Source organism: Palaemon carinicauda, chromosome 5 (genome assembly GCF_036898095.1).
Source record: "Palaemon carinicauda isolate YSFRI2023 chromosome 5, ASM3689809v2, whole genome shotgun sequence".
Classification (NCBI taxonomy): domain Eukaryota; kingdom Metazoa; phylum Arthropoda; class Malacostraca; order Decapoda; family Palaemonidae; genus Palaemon; species Palaemon carinicauda.
Genome location: NC_090729.1, coordinates 116,496,059 through 116,499,249, shown reverse-complemented (window position 1 = coordinate 116,499,249; position 3,191 = coordinate 116,496,059).

Here is a 3,191-nt window from a genome sequence, read left to right as displayed (position 1 = left end):
GGAGAGACGAGAGTTGAGGCAGGACACATTTTACTCAGGAGAGACGAGAGTTGAGGCAGGACACATTTTACTCAGGAGAGACGAGAGTTGAGGCAGGACACATTTTACTCAGGAGAGACGAGAGTTGAGGCAGGACACATTTTACTCGGGAGAGACGAGAGTTGAGGCAGGACACATTTTACTCAGGAGAGACGAGAGTTGAGGCAGGACACATTTTACTCAGGAGAGACGAGAGTTGAGGCAGGACACATTTTACTCGGGAGAGACGAGAGTTGAGGCAGGACACATTTTACTCGGGAGAGACGAGAGTTGAGGCAGGACACATTTTACTCGGGAGAGACGAGAGTTGAGGCAGGACACATTTTACTCAGGAGAGACGAGAGTTGAGGCAGGACACATTTTACTCAGGAGAGACGAGAGTTGAGGCAGGACACATTTTACTCAGGAGAGACGAGAGTTGAGGCAGGACACATTTTACTCAGGAGAGACGAGAGTTGAGGCAGGACACATTTTACTCGGGAGAGACGAGAGTTGAGGCAGGACACATTTTACTCGGGAGAGACCAGAGTTGAGGCAGGACACATTTTACTCAGGAGAGACGAGAGTTGAGGCAGGACACATTTTACTCAGGAGAGACGAGAGTTGAGGCAGGACACATTTTACTCAGGAGAGACGAGAGTTGAGGCAGGACACATTTTACTCGGGAGAGACCAGAGTTGAGGCAGGACACATTTTACTCAGGAGAGACCAGAGTTGAGGCAGGACACATTTTACTCGGGAGAGACCAGAGTTGAGGCAGGACACATTTTACTCAGGAGAGACCAGAGTTGAGGCAGGACACATTTTACTCAGGAGAGACCAGAGTTGAGGCAGGACACATTTTACTCAGGAGAGACCAGAGTTGAGGCAGGACACATTTTACTCAGGAGAGACCAGAGTTGAGGCAGGACACATTTTACTCAGGAGAGACCAGAGTTGAGGCAGGACACATTTTACTCAGGAGAGACGAGAGTTGAGGCAGGACACATTTTACTCAGGAGAGACGAGAGTTGAGGCAGGACACATTTTACTCAGGAGAGACCAGAGTTGAGGCAGGACACATTTTACTCAGGAGAGACCAGAGTTGAGGCAGGACACATTTTACTCAGGAGAGACGAGAGTTGAGGCAGGACACATTTTACTCAGGAGAGACGAGAGTTGAGGCAGGACACATTTTACTCAGGAGAGACGAGAGTTGAGGCAGGACACATTTTACTCAGGAGAGACCAGAGTTGAGGCAGGACACATTTTACTCAGGAGAGACCAGAGTTGAGGCAGGACACATTTTACTCAGGAGAGACCAGAGTTGAGGCAGGACACATTTTACTCAGGAGAGACGAGAGTTGAGGCAGGACACATTTTACTCAGGAGAGACCAGAGTTGAGGCAGGACACATTTTACTCAGGAGAGACCAGAGTTGAGGCAGGACACATTTTTTTCATCCGAAATTGAGAAACATTTATCAGAATCTTTATCAGATTCTGAGAAATTGCTTCTTTTAATTCATCTTTTATCCAAATTAGAGTAAATCTTCTTAAAAATTTTATCAAAATGAGAAAACGTTTTATATAATTAATTTTTATCATAATTAGAGAAAACGTTTCTTAAAATTTTAATCTGAATTTAAGAAGACGCATTTTTATAATTCATTTTTATCCGAATTTCAGAAAACGCTTCTTATAATTCATTTTTATCCGAAATCGAGAAAACATTTCTTATAATTAATTTTTATCCGAATTTAAGAAAAAAAAATTATAATTCATTTCATCCGAATTTTAGAAAACATTTCTTATAATTCTTCTCTGAATTTGAGAAAATGTTTCTTATAATTCATTTTTATCCGAATTTCAGAAAACGTTTCTTATGATTTATTTTTATCCGAATTTGAGAAAACGTTTCTTATATTTTTATTTTTATCCAAATTTGAGAAGACGTTTCTTATAATTTTTATCCAATTTCGAGAAAACGTTTCTTATAATTTTTTTCCAATTTCGAGAAAACGTTTATTATAATTTTTATCAGAATTTGAGAAAAAGTTTCTTACATATTTCATCCAAATTTGAGAAAACGTTTCTTATAATTCATTTGGATCCGAATTTGAGAAGAAGTATTTTTATAATAAATTTTAATAAGATTTTGCGAAAATGCTTATAATTTATATTTACTATGATTTGAGAAAACTCTTCTTTTAATTAATTTTTTATCCGAATTTCAGCAAATACATATATAATTAAATTTTTCTTCTGACGTTAAATTGAAAACAGAGTCATATAAAGTTCACATTTGGATTATCTTCACAAAAGGGTTGTGGTGGCCGATGTGGTAACGTCCCTGACTGGTGAACGCCAGACTGGGGCTCGAGTTCCACTCAAACTCGTTCGTTCCTTTGGTCGCTAAAACCTCACCATCCTTGTGAGCTACGGATGAGAGGTTTGGGGGGAGCCTATAGGTCTATCTGGTGAGTCACCAGCACCCATTGCCTGGCTCTCCTTGGTCCTAGCTTTGGTGGAGAGGGGGCTTGGACGCTGATCATATGTATCTATGGTCAGTCTCTAGGGTATTGTCCTGCTTGATAGGGTAATATCACTGTCCCTTGCCTCTGCCATTCATGAGCGGCATTTAAACCTTTAAAAGAAAATCGGGGAGAAACGGGAGGGTCTGATATTTGAAATTGGGCGGGAGTCCTCCTCCTCCTCCTTCTTCTTCTTCTTCTTCTTCTTCTTCTTCTTCTTCTCCTCCTCCTCCTCCTCCTCCTCCTCCTCCTCCTCCTTCTTCTTTTTCTCCTGCTGCTTCTTCTCCTTCCTTCCTCCTCCTCCTCCTCCTCCTCCTCCTCCTCCTCCTCCTCCTCCTCCTCCTCCTCCTCCTCCTCCTTCTTCTTTTTCTCCTGCTGCTTCTTCTCCTTCCTTCCTCCTCCTCCTCCTCCTCCTCCTCCTCCTCCTCCTCCTCCTCCTCCTCCTTCTTCTTCTTCTTCTTCTTCTTCTTCTTCTTCTTCTTCTTCTTCTTCTTCTTCTTCTTCTTCTTCTTCTTCTTCTTCTCCTTCTCCTCCTTCTTCCAAGAAACCATTCCAATTTTATAAAACTTTCGACGGAGAGGAATTGCATTCACTGATCAAAAGCAGCGAACTCGGCGTGATCTATGAACCGTAAAGTTGT